The 12,206-nt window shown below is 44.0% G+C and overlaps 1 protein-coding gene across 2 annotated transcripts in view; it reads left to right on the top strand.

Moving 5' to 3' along the window:
- KCNAB1 (potassium voltage-gated channel subfamily A regulatory beta subunit 1) overlaps positions 1-12,206 on the top strand; it is a 292,035-nt gene that overhangs the window by 152,437 nt on the left and 127,392 nt on the right. The gene's annotated exons all lie outside the window — the stretch shown is intronic.

Raw genomic sequence — 12,206 nt, 5'->3', positions numbered from 1 at the left:
ATGTTTCGGGGATAAATTAGAGATTAGGTGTAGCTGGAATATGGGTTAGGGAGTGCCAAGATGAGACTGAGAAAGCGTGTTAGAGGAGAACACTTTGTGAGTGCCTGTTTAAATCATGACTTGATAAGCCCCTTATGTCTCAGTTCTCTCTCAGGTCTTATCTCTTACAAGATTTCGGCTATTGGAGGGCAGGCATGAGATCACACAGCGAGCGTTTGATAAATGCTTGCGGGCTGAATGTGTACTAACAGAAAAGGTAACATGTGAGTCAATTACAAAGAGCAGCAGCTGAACAGGTAGCAATTTCCTAACTTGAAAAACTCAGGCAGAGCCCTGAGCTGCTTAGGCCTGACACAAGATTTGAAAGCAGCTGAGCAGCTGAAAACTGTCTCCTTTCATTATTTCATCCCAACAAAACAGGGAAAATCCACAAAAGCAATTTTATCTCCTGAAAAACAATTACAACTGGGCAGGGAAAGAACACTACAAAAACCTTGGAAATTTCCTGAGAGTCGAGTTATATGAAATCCAGACAGAATTAATCGCCCTTGTTGCAGCTGATCCTTAAATGGAGAGCTTAATCTCACTTTTGTTTTCCACAAAGAATAATTTGGAGAGGTTTTGCGAAGTGCAAGTCAAAGCTTCTTGGAGTTCAAGGGAGACCTCAGAGTTAAAAAGAAATGTAAAACAAGGTTACAAAAGCTAACGTGCTTTTGAATGTTTATAAAACACCCTGTAAGTTCACCCTTTTAACATAAAATGTAAAACGTAAAATAATTGTTATCATGGACTAATAAAAGACTTTATGTTAAAAAATACACACTAAGTTTTGGAGGTACGTCGTCAGGCTGTGTGATGAAGGTAAGTTATTCCTGTCTTCCCTCTGTCTCTCTGAGACTGTGTATGGTGGCCTCAGTAAGCAGAAGGTCAGAGGTCTGAAGAGGAGGCCTGGACCCGATGGCCTTTCTGGCCCTACTGTGACAGGCTTTGGCTAGCAAAATCAAAAAAAGAATTTAACATACCTCAGGTATTCATCAGAGGAGGGAGGTCTTAAGGAATTCTGTCTGATCTGTATAGGCCGGCAAGGGACGGGGTCCCTGGCTATGTCTGTCTCGTGCGAAAATGGAGTGCGTCATTGAAGGTCCAGAGAAAGGAAGCAGTTAAGAGGTGCCAAACGGCCTGCGTTAGGCTCTTGGCTCTGCCTTCGCTGGGCGAATCACCCAACCACTCTCTCCCTCAGTTTCTTCATCTGTAAAATGGAGTTGATAATAGTTCCTACCTTATAGAGTTATTGTGAATGTTAGATGGGTTAAGTCTTCAATGTCACCCACCCAGTAGGCAATAATCAGATGCCTACCAGCTCTGTGGCCTTACGAAACTCACTTAACCTCTCTGGGCTTCAGTTTTCTCAGGAAATGAGGGGATAGGATGGGTTTATCTTCAGGAATCTGTACTCTGTGACTCTGCTGTCAATGTGCTTCCTTAAAGTAGGAAGAGAAATAAGGGGATGAGGAGGTGCGAGGGACTAACTTTTGCCTCCCCGCCCCTCACTAATTTTGGTCATGAATTCCTGAGCTACTTCAGAGTTTAAACTACGCTTTGAGAACATTTTATTTGCCTTGGGAAACGTGATTTGTTCATGACAGTTTGCACATAGCTCGTGTTTATTTGTCAAACATCGTTTTTTAGGAGGTACATCAATATTAAGATTTTATTCTTAGCACTAGGTAGTTCCAGGTGAAAAGCTTTATGTAGGGGAAGTGGCAGCAGAAATAACAGTTTTTATGGTCAAGTGAGTAGGGAACTTAAAGGCAGGATTCTATCTTCAGCAAGCCCTCGGCGTCACTGAGTCCTAGGAGCCACCATTGTCCCTTTGACCTTCCCTCAAGAGACAGGAGGCTGAGTGCGGTGGTGAATGGCATTGACTTTGGTCCCACTGAGACAGATGTGGGTGCCATGCCCAGCTCGGCCACTTATGGCCATTTGGTCTTGGCCATGTAACTCGACTTTCCTAAGCCTCACTTTCCTTATGTATAAAGTGAGAGTATTAATAATACCTACTTCCAGGTTGTTGTAAAGGTTAGATTTTTTAAATGTAAGTTGTATGCTTAGTGTAATGTTCAGAGTAAGTGCTCAATAAAAGTGAGCTTTCATTATAGGCAACATAAAGAAATTAAAATTGTTAAGCCAACATCATTGTTGTGATACAAATATACAAAGACTATATTCAACACTAAATCTCCCTTGTGTCTCCCTTTATACACCTTTGCACTGATATAGTTTAATTTCATGTTTAAAATAGGTCAATTAAAGCAAAATAATCATGAAGAAATAATGCCTCAAGTTCTTCTCTCACAATTTACAAGGCAATTTTTTAAATTAAATTTATTGGGAGGGGCGTTGGTTAATAACATTATATAAGTTTTGAGCGTACATATGTTGCCCAGGGAAGGTTTCCCAGAAGTAGTACTGTACTCGAATTGATATTTGAAGAAAAAGTAGGCTGCAAAGTAGGCACTTGGAGGAAAAGTAGGTAGTGGTGAACCCTCGTGCAAAAGAACAGAAGCTCAAAATAATTTTGCTGGTAAGGTAGAAATTTCTGTACAGCTCAAATTCAGCATCTTACATTCTGAGGATGCATTCATTTATTCCTTTAACAGTTCTTTATTAGCATCTACTATGTGTGAGGCTCTGGAAGCTCGAGGCCCTCATAATCTGGTCTGCAGGGTATCCACAGGCAGTTGGAAATGCCCACAGGGAACTCAGGAGCAAGCTAGAAGCAGTATGTGAGCAATAGCAGAAGCCACTGCACCCAGTAGATCAAGTCACACCCAGAAGGAGAGAGTCGTGAGAGACGGGAGAGCTGAGGACGAGCCGCAGAGTCAACATTTAAGAGGGGGACAGAAGATGCAAGGTCAGCAAAGATTAGAAAGCAAAAGTCAAAGACTGCAGAGGACAATCAGGAAAGAGGACAAAAATGAGTGTGAGGCCAACACCATAACATCCCATAGAGGAGTCAAAAACGATGAAGAGCAACAGGCAGCCACGGGAAAGGACTGCTGGGAAGTTACCTCTGGTTTCAATGAGCGCGGTTTTAATGCCTTATCGGGGAAAAAAGCTAGACAGTTGTTGGTTGGAGAGTGATGAGAGGTAAAGAGGGGAAGCCTCTGAGAGCAGATCACTTCCGTAAGCTTGGCTGGGAAGAAAAGGTTGAATATGGGGCTAGCCAAGGGCTGAGGGTACAACTGAGGGAGAGGGTTTTTTCTGTTGGTTTTTTTTTGTTGGGTTTTTTTTTTGTTTTTTGTTTGTTTTTTTTTTTAAGAATGTAAGAGGCTTGAGGAAACCCAAAGATGAGAGAGGAGGTGATAATAGAATAAGGACCCAAAGAGACAGAAGTGGTCAAAGGCATTCTTGGATAGAAGGAAGGACACTCTTTCCCCAAATGTGGGTAGGAATCTTGATTTGTGGCAAATAAATTGTTGTAAAGGTTAGATTAACAGAAGTTAATTACTGGTTTACAGAATGAAGCAAACTGCTTGAACAAATAAGAAAAGTTAATTGGCTCAGAAAAGTCTGAAGATGGAAATAGTGTTAAGTGCAACTGGATCAAGGGGATTAGGACTTAATCTCCCTCCGTTTCTCAGCTCTGCATTTTCCTGTTTGGTGCCACTCGGAGGCACAGAGGCGCTCAGGAAGCATTCTCTTCTCATTTGAATAAAATTCTCAGGACAAATTCTTATTAGCCAAATTGAGTCACGTGCCCATTCCCCACCAGTGATTCCAGTGCTGTTAGCAGAAAATTTGGGAAAGAGGCTGGGTCAGCTCAAACAAACAAACAAACAAATATTAAAATAAACAAACAAACCAGATGTCCACCACCACTTGTGACCATAACATATGGACACTTTGGATTAGGGGACACTGAGGATGTCCAGGCTGGTGGCCTCTGTTTTGCGCATGAGGGAGGAGACGTGATTTGACAATGCTATGTAAGCTTTGCAGCAGCCTCCATGGATCTCTGTACTTCCACCTGCCCACTCCCAACTCCCTTTTTTCCCATTCCTTCAGAGGTGAGGGGGAATGAAAGTCATTCAGGTGAATTAAAAGAAATGCCTATCATGAGATGGAAAGAGGTCCCACGCAGAAGTAGAAATACCTGCAGGTGTGGTAAGAAGGAGGGAAGCCAAGAAAACTCAAGTTATGTCAATCTGAGAAAATAGCTCTTCATTGATTACTTATGGAAAGAAAAGCCCAGTAAAGACAGAACAAGCTAAGCTCATAGAAAGTGCTGAGGAAAGCTAGTTTATTCTTGGTGTGTCTCCCTATTTTTATAATTTGCCTCAACTCTTCTTCAGACAGGAATGGTTGGTCCCAATAGTATTGCCTGGAGAGAGACACTGTCTCTCTATTCACTGGAACGTCTCCAGGGAGGTGCTACAGAAGGTGCTGGTGAGCAAGGGCAGGTAGCCCGCCTGGCTTTCTGAACGAGGATGATTAATGTGCATGTGGACATGCAGGGAGGCTTTATCCTCAGAGCACATTTCAGAAATAAAAAAGCAAGCAAAGCCGATTATGAGGAAAATAAATTTGCTGGAACCAAGTTGTAGAAACAAACCCAGGAGAGAAGTGAAGGCTACAAGCTCTTCAGAATCTGACTGTCCCAGAGCTCAGAAGTGGATACTGTGTATGTTTGTCGTCTGCCAACTAGGGCGCCCCCATAGCCCAGGAACAAAGGGCAGAGCGGGTGGGCATGGGAGCCACCGTTCTGAGGAGCTGCTCCCACCCTTACAGTCCACTTGGAAAGGAGGCAGACGCCTCCAGCTTAGAGTGTGCAGGAGGCCTTGACCTCACTCACTCCAGAATTTTGCCCCTTGAATTTGGGTATAGTACTATGGATGTTTGGATGTTTCCAGAAAACCTGCTCCTTCAAGTTGGTCTGTCTATCCCCTCTCGGCCCTTCTGGGCCAGGTTAAGCCCTGCCTCCTCCGTGACCCCTTCTCTGGGCATCCATGCTCCAGGGCTCCCTCGCCCTTCCTCTCATCTCCAGTGCTGCGTCATCCATTCGACGCTTAAATCGGGTCCTGCTTCACTGTTTTCCCTTCTGTGTGCATTTGCCTCATCTCTCCGGCATTCAGGGTCGGGGAGACATAGAATCCTCGAGGGCACCGCCCTTGGCTGATTCATTTTGGGGTCCGTAGAACCCAGCACAGTGCCTGGCAGATAGTCGATGCTCAGAACTTGTTTATTGGTTGGATGCTCCTTTGTCTTAAGAGAGCTTCAAGCCCAGGAACCAGGAGGGCCAAGAGCCGAGCCAACCTCGGCCAAAGCCGGAAGTAGAAGACCAGGGACAGAAGGAGGAGGGCCTAGGAGAGAAAGTTAAATATCCCCAACCCCTCGAGCTCTTTGACAGTTTCTGTTGAAAATCCCAGAGCTGAGGGAGCTCCCGCACATGGGGATCAAGCTTCCTGTGCGATTTCCAGCCGACCACTTGCGAGGAAGGGTTTGAGGAGACCTGCCGAATAGTTCGTTTCGAGCCCTCCTGAGACGAGCTCCACATGAGCGCTCCATGGAGTGTGGCGAAGATGACACTCCTGCTGGTGAGTCGGGGCGCTGTCCACTCCTGAGCCGGGTTCTGTCAGCCTGTGAGCTGCCCTCTGGCTGTTCACTCATTCATTCGTTCATTCAACAAATATTTATTGGGCTCCTATTACATCTGCCGGCTCTTCTCTGGGCACTGGGAAATAGCAAAAAACAAACCCAACGAAAACCCCTGTCCTTATAGGGCTTACATTTTAGTTGAGAGAGAACAGATAATAGGGAAGACGAGGAAAATGGGTACTATGTCAGGGGATAGTAAGTGCGGAAAAATAAAGAAAGGAAGATGGAAGCGGGCGTTGGCGTGGGAACTATTTTTATCAGGGTGACCAGGGAAGGCATCTTTGTGAAGGTGACACAGGAGCTGAAGGAGGTGAGAGAGCCAGCCCTCTGATGGTCTGGGGAAGAGCACCAGGTAGAGGGAAGGACCTGTGCATGTGCTCAGAGCAGAAGTATGCCCGTCATGTTCAGGAAAAGCCAGGGCACCAGGGGAGTGACTGCAGAAGGAACCAGTGGGGAATAAGAGCGGAGGTCTGGGAGGCAGCAGGGGCCAGGCCCTAGGGAGCTCTGTGGGCCTCCGGGTGGTGGAGATCTGAATTCACAGGAGAGTTCTGAGCAGAGCAGTGACGGGATCCGACTTGTGTTTTAACAATATCCCTCTGGCATCTAAGGAAGAAGCAAGGTTAGAGGCAAAGAAACTGCCACGAGGCTATGGTAATGATTAAAGAGAGGGTGGTAGCAGTGTAGGTGGTAAGAAACAATTCATTCCTGGGTGTATTTTGAAGGTAGAGCAGACAGGATTTAATGCCCGATGGAGTAGGGGTGGGGTGTGAGACGAAGGGAGGAGTCAGGACTGATGCTGCCTTAGTCTGTTTGGGCTGCTATAATAAAATCCCACAGGCTGGATGGCTTATAAACAACAAAAACTTATTTCTCACAGTTCCGGAGGCTGGAAGTCCAAGATCATGGCCCCCGCATGGTCAGGTGAGGGCTCTCCTCTGAGTCTCAGACTTCACATTGTATTTTTACTTGGTAGAAGTGGTCAAGGGAGCTCTCTGGGGTTTCTTTTATAAGGGAATTCATCTCATTAGGTCATGAGAGCACTCATGAACTGATCATCTCTCAAAAGCCCAGCTACTAATGCCATCACATTGGGCCCTGGGATTTCAACATATGAATTTTGAGGAAGCACAAAAACTTGGACCATGCCAAATGCCAAGGTTTTAGCTTGAGTGTCTGGAAAGATATGGTTGCTCTGAGTCATCTTTCCAGCAAGTTCCCTTTCTATGCCTCGTGATTCTAGATATAGGTGTTGCTACTGCAAGCACATCAGCTACCGAACGGTCACGTTGCAGCAAGGTGACTTTCTGCTTCCTGATACCTTCACATCAGCTAAGGTCTCTAAATACATCAAATCCTCCAGGATCTTCTTCTTTCTCGTCCACTGCCAGGGAAGAGAACAGAAAACCAAGGCAACCAACATGTAGCAGTTTCTGTGTCTCGGCTGATTTGGATTATATAGAAATATCATCATTCTCCTTCAAAGTGACTTGATTTGGTTTGTGAATCATGTATTCTACACGTAGCCAATATTTATTTTTAGAAGTGATATGCATTCTTTTTGGCACTGAGCATTCATTTGGGAAGCCCTGAATGATATTTGAATCCTTCTGACTTAGATTTAAGAAAACCAAGGCCTCAGCCTCAAAACAACACAACTAGTTTACAGAAAACCAGAATTCAATCTCAGTCTCTAGGTCAAATAAAATCCTAGAACACTTATCTGAAATTATCGCTAAATTGAGGGAAGTTAAGGATAGATATAAATTCAAAGAAAAATAAAATATATCCTTAAAGAGATTGAAATCTAGGGAGACAGGTGAAATAACCTCCTCTCTTTCCTCCCCACCCCTTCTTTACTCGCCTCCTTCCTTTCAGAAACATACATTCAACATCAAATGTTGTAGGAATTATGCAAGATGCTAGGGATACAAACACACAAAATAGATCCGGTCCCTGCTCTTGGGGGGCATTGTCAGCCAAGGCAGACTGGCCTCTAAGTTGACTTATAGCAAGAGGTAGGAAAAAATCAATTTTAGAAGAAAGCCAAGAATGAAGAGCCGTTAGACCACAGGAAAAAGGTGTATTTAATACCGAGTTTGAGGAGTAGGGAATTTTGCAGTGATGTGGTGATACCTGAGCTTGTTAGTTAAAGAATGCAAATTTTGACCAAAAGGAGAAGAACATTTTAGACTGAGGGGACAGTGTAAAATCTACCAAATGCATAAGAGTTCTAGAGAACAGCCCGGGTGGCCGACACTGAGGGGGTTTCAGCGAGGAAGAGGTGGGCCAGGACCTTGCGATGAAGGGCTTGAAACCTCCGGTATTCAAGAAAAGCATTTGCTCACTCCTAGAGCTGCAGGTCGTGTTTCTCACAGGCAGGCGTTCTGACGTGAGTGCCCTCCAAGGGGGCTTGAAGGCAGGGAGAGGCAAATGGCAGGGTTCCCCAATAGGCTCCTCAGGGAAAGTTACAGAGTGTCACATCTAACTAAATCAGCGGACGCTGAGAGATAGAAGGCCAGAAACACAAAGTGGGAACAGAACCTACTGGGGGAAAGTGGAGCAGCTAGAGCTGGCAGAAAACACAGGGAGTGGACCTAAGACTCTTTTCATGCCCACACCAATATCTTCTTGTCTCCGGAAAAGACGGGGCCTGGGTAAAATGAGAAAGGCCCATCCACTCGTTTGACATGCGAAGCGGTCCCCAAGACTCAAAGAAGAATTGCCCCATTAGCTTCACACAGATGCTTACCATTTTGATAAAGATTCATTTCTTTCACTGGGGAAAAAAAAAAAAAGATAAAATGCAAACTTTTTTGAGGAAGCAGTGAGTGCAGCCAAGTTGAAAGGGCCCTGGATCAAGAGTCAAGAGACCTGACCTCATTGGATTCTTCACTTGAGTATGTGTGTGGCCTCAGGTATGACAGATTACCTCACCTGTTACCCAGCGTGCTGGCCACTCCACAATCCTGGAGAGTTTTAAAATTTATTTTGATTTTCAGGTTCCAACCAGATTTACTGGATTAGAATCTCTAGAAGCTGGATTCAGAACCTGTATTTTATAGGTTTTTTGTGGTACTCATTTCCTGTCCAGGTCATTCTTGAGAACCATATAGGATTGCATTGTATGGCCCTCTCGCGGCTGGATGGGGCTGTGTGACTAGTTCAGGCCACTGAGTTGTGAGTAGTAGGAGCCAGTGTCTGCTCTTGGCTGGAGTATTGAATTGTCAGAGTAAGACAGTCCCCTTTTGCCTCTTCCCTCTGGCACTGTGATCAGCCACTTTGGGAAACCCTGAGTGACCATGATAAGCAGAGCACCCTACCTAACTGCATTGGACACGGAGCATGAGTGAAAAATAACCTTTGTCATTATAAGCCACTAAGATGGGACACTTGTTTGTTAGCACAGCATAACCCAGCTTAGACCAACTGATAATCATCTCAGGTGACTCACACAGCCAGCCGACACCAGGCAGGCCTCTGAGAATTACTGGCTAGATGACCTTTCAAGGGCCTTCCAAATCTAAACTTTTTTGGTTCTGAAAGCAGATTATTAGTTATTAACCTCTGAGAAGATGCTAACTGTCTGTCAGATCAGTAAGGCTCTTCTGAGGTCTTTCTGGGAGCTGAGGTTGCAGACAGGGAAGTGTGGGGAGATCAGATCAGAAAGGGGGGTATGTAGGGCAGGGGGTGCAGCAGAGCTCTCTGAGAGAGCAGCCATGCACGAGACTCATCTCACAATGGGCCGAGGGCCGACTCAGCGGCTGGAATGCCTACCTTTATCATTTCAATTTTTCCTGGCACTAAAATTTTTAAGTGAATGGATGGATAATCATCTTCGGGGATTTTCATCATTGGCGACGATGGTTTCTTAAAATTTTGCTGCTTAGAAACTCTTTTGTGATTCGAAGCCTAAGCTCCTTCGTACTGCAGTTTGGGTCTCCTCAACCCATTTTTAGGATGAATAACCAGCCTGGATTTCCTGGAACTGTCTTAGTTTTTTCTCTGAAAGTCCCAAGTCTAGGAAACTCCTCAGCCCTGAGCAAACTGGGACAGCTGGTCACCCCATGAGCCACTTTGTTTCTTTCCGATAACGTCACTATGAAGATAAACTCTCACCACCCTACCAACCCCACTCTGATAGTTGGCAAAGTTAGATTTCAAGCTCTTTCCATGTGCTCTAGCTCAAGTCAGGAAAAAAATAAACCCTCAACAGCTTCTGTTCTACAGAAAGAGGTTTACAGATTTCAATATGCCAGCCAAAAAGAAAAAAATATTCTCAGCTTGATTCTTTTGCCAGCTTGATAGGCAACGGCAGAGATGGGTGGTTTCCAATGGAGTTTTTCGCCCCTGAGCTGGTTTTGAACCTCACAGCTCTGCCACTTGACGGCATCCAGGTTTCCAGACGCTGGCAGGGATGCCACAGTCTGTCACCATCAGGGCCGCTTTGAATTTTTCTGTTCTGACAACTAGACAAGATGTCTTTTGAAGGGTGTTTCATACTTGGGTGGTTTGTTATCAAGAGAGATGAACCCCAGAGTAGATTTGCTTCAGGAAATATTAAATGTTGGAGACTGGTCTGTATCCTACTTGAAGGGTCTGCTTAAAGAGTTACAAGATTAGAGAGTTTTTGTCCTGTAATTAAATCAATGTACCAACCTTTTGCTAAAAATGGTAACGAGGAACTGGGTGAGGAAGGCCGAATGGGAGCTTGCTGGAAAATGGCTGAAACCCTGAGCAGTTAAAGCTGATACAGCATTTGCTTCTTCCCTTGCTTATACAAGGTATTACGAAGTGACTAAGATGATTATATTTAACTTTAAGAAAATGCCTCTGAAGTGAACTCTTTGCCTGAATGTCCTTCTACTCTGCAGCCCAGTAGGAAAGAAGGATTTGGGGAAAAGCCAGATTTAGCTCTGTCACCCTCCTCCCTCCTTTAATCCTCAGTAGGCAATGGGTCCCAGACCAAAGGTTGTAGAAATGATTTGTCCCTGGGGACAAAAAAAAGGGGGGAGAGGGGAATAGAGTGCAAAAGGAAAAATCTACTTCCAGAGAGACAGAATTAGGAAAAAATGAGAAAACGAAATGTCAAACACAATGAGTGGAAAGGAAGGAAGGAAAGCGAAGGTATTTCTGGAGGCAGGAATGGCCCATGTGGGAGGCAGAGTCCTGGGTGCCAGGGAATATGGCTTGAGAAATGCTGGGAAAGGCTTCTTGTTTCTTATATTCACTCTAGGGACAGGTACAGCAACAGAGGAAATTCTATTGTTTCTTCTTTTAGATTAAGTTCAGTTCTCAGAAAACTTCCATTGTATTGAAATCTCCCTTGGAATGGGATGACATGTACATTTGAATGGATTTATCACATTTTATTCTGTTAGCAACAGAGCATGGCACCTGAGGGGTAGGGGAAAGTGGGAGGCTAAAAGGTACAGGAATGAATGTGACCTGCAACAAACATTACTTGTTCTACTTCAGAATGTTTCCCATAGCTGACCTTGCGGAAGGAAAAGGAAATAAGGAAGCCTAAACTGTGTGGATTGGGCTTTTCTCCTCACCAGCCTCCTCATGAATTTCATCTCAGTAGTATATGTGCAAGTAAATCTTGCCTTGATGTCTTAATTTCTACAAGACTTTGGTTTTTCCCTGCCAATGCCATAGTGCCAGATATCCTGCCCTGATGGCTTACTAAGTCATGGGCTTTGAGGGGAAACCCATGTTTGAGAAATATGTGCCTGGAGGAAGCTCAGTGACAGGAGTGATAAAAAAAAAAAAGATGCTACCCTGGGAATCTTGTCTGGCTCCAATAGGCTGCATCACTCACGGACCAAATGGACACCAGTGTCTTCAAAGTCTTTATGTCTATGGCTCTAGAGAAAAGAACTTACTGGAGAAGGGGCAAGTTCGCATTTTTCTTTAGACAAAGGGAGAATATGACTGGATGGAGGAAAAAGAAAAACTTCCAAGTTGAAGATTTAGGTATAAGAATCTTATACTACAGGAACAGGATGATATTGCCTAAAAGTAAAAATTGATCATTTTAATGCATTTTTCAAAAGAGCATGTTTTAAAATTTGATTCAAAATTATGTTAAAAGCCAAATATGGCACAGCTACCCCATGTGAGGTAAATTAAGGCAAAAATAAGTTATAGTAAAGGAAACTCTTACAGAATATTATTTCAAATAAGATGAGAAAATGAGTTTAATTTACATAATAATCTTTTAAATTGAATATAGCAAAGTAAGTTCTGGGAATTTTCTAGAACATGGGAATCTTTTAGAAGTTTATTCATTCTCATAAACAATGATTTCTCTATAGTGACTAGCTAATTAAATGCATCTATAAATTAAAGTGAGCACTTTTGATTTTGTGTACTCGTTTTATTCTGCAGGTTGGATTTGAACTTTCTATGCAGTTTTTCTGGTTGTAAAAGCATTAAGATTTTATCAACTCTTTAGGCCTCTAAGAAGAGACCTAAAGAGATGATATAGGCCTTCCTGCTTCTTCCAAGCCTCCAATCATTGAGCAGTTCAAACGATTTGACTATCA

This window comes from Pteropus medius, unplaced genomic scaffold (genome assembly GCF_902729225.1).
Source record: "Pteropus medius unplaced genomic scaffold, Ma_sr-lr_union100, whole genome shotgun sequence".
Classification (NCBI taxonomy): Eukaryota; Metazoa; Chordata; class Mammalia; order Chiroptera; family Pteropodidae; genus Pteropus; species Pteropus medius.
This window is presented reverse-complemented; position numbering and strand designations above follow the sequence as displayed.